A 1,878-nucleotide genomic window follows, 5' to 3' on the forward strand; every position below is an offset into this window, starting at 1 on the left:
TTACTTAGGGCCCCAGAAACGTTAATCAGGGACACAGAATTGTTACTGAGGGCCACAGAACCGTTACTTAGGGCCACATAAACGTTAATCAGGGACACAGAATTGTTACTGAGGGCCACAGAACCGTTACTTAGGGCCACATAATTGTTACTCAGGGACAGACACAGAATTGTTTCTTGAGGGACACAGAATTGTTACTGAGGGCCACAGAACCGTTACTTAGGGCCACAGAAACGTTACTCAGGGACACAGAATTGTTACTGAGGGCCACAGAACCGTTACTTAGGGCCACATAAATGTTAATCAGGGACACAGAATTGTTACTGAGGGCCACAGAACCGTTACTTAGGGCCACATAAACGTTAATCAGGGACACAGAATTGTTACTGAGGGCCACAGAACCGTTACTTAGGGCCACAGAATTGTTACTCAGGGACAGACACAGAATTGTTACTGAGGGACACAGAATTGTTACTGAGGGCCACAGAACCGTTACTTAGGGCCACATAAACGTTAATCAGGGACACAGAATTGTTACTGAGGGCCACAGAACCGTTACTTAGGGCCACATAAACGTTAATCAGGGACACAGAATTGTTACTGAGGGCCACAGAACCGTTACTTAGGGCCACAGAATTGTTACTCAGGGACAGACACAGAATTGTTTCTTGAGGGACACATAATTGTTACTGAGGGCCACAGAACCGTTACTTAGGGCCACAGAAACGTTAATCAGGGACACAGAATTGTTACTGAGGGCCACAGAACCGTTACTTAGGGCCACAGAATTGTTACTCAGGGACAGACACAGAATTGTTACTCAGGGACACAGAATTGTTACTCAGGGACACAGAATCGTTGAATTAAAGAGTATGTCAGACAACATGCAGAGGAGTGGCAGAGGAGGCAATGTTTTAGGAGCGAGCAGACGTGGCAGCAGAGGAAGGGGTCGAGGCAGCAGTATTCGCAGCCAGAGGCCAGTGCTCCCGGTGTCATCCAGCGGTCGTGTCTCCACCGACAACCCTGCCGTCATCGATTGGTTGGCTCGGTCGTCTTCCTCTTCCCAGGTCACCTCTGACACCTACAGCCAACGGTCGGTGGGTACGTCAGACACAACCGTTAGTTGGCATGGCCCGGGAGCAAGCCCACTGAAATCACGTGTCCTCTACCTGCCCCTGTCCTTTGCTGTTCCCTCACCAAGCGAAGTATCGCATGCTGTGGGCTCAGCCCCACTGTACAGTGAGGAAGAGCTAACAGAGGGCGGTCAGGAACGGGGGGAGACATCCGCCTTTTCAGCAGCCAGGCGAAGAAGTACTGGCGAGGAGAGTGGCTCGGTAGCCGGTCTAGAGACAGGTCTGTCTCCTGACCCAGACGCAGCCGAGGGGGCTAGTAGTGAGGCGGAGACCCTACTTGATGATGAGGAGGTTGATCGCACTTGGCTGCCTCGTCGTCATCAGGTAATTTCTTCAGCATCATCAGGAGAAGAGGGTGCCAGCTTGGCAGCGAGCAAAACAGTCGGTGGGTTGCCCAGGAGGCAGCAGGGTCGCAGCAGTGTCAGTGGAGCCAAACGGCCACGGAGTAGAGCACCAGCTCCACTGCAGCCTACCACCACGGCCAGTAGTGGTGCCGGTGCGCACGGAGGAAATAACAGTCAGCCAGTGAGGAGTAGCGGGGGCAAAGTTTCCTACTCGGTGGTGTGGCAATTTTTCGTCAACCCGCCCGAGGAAGTAAACGTAGCCGTATGTCGACTATGTGGCCAGAAATGCAAGCGTGGCCAGGGGGCCCATGTTGGGACTACAGCGTTGCGTCAGCATATGCAGCGTCACCATTCGGTGGCCTGGGAAAACCGTGATAAAGATACGGCGGTTCTGCCTGCCC

The sequence above is a fragment of the Staurois parvus genome, unplaced genomic scaffold, assembly GCF_062004578.1.
Source record: "Staurois parvus isolate SC_StPar_1 unplaced genomic scaffold, SC_StPar_1.0 ptg001939l, whole genome shotgun sequence".
NCBI lineage: Eukaryota > Metazoa > Chordata > Amphibia > Anura > Ranidae > Staurois > Staurois parvus.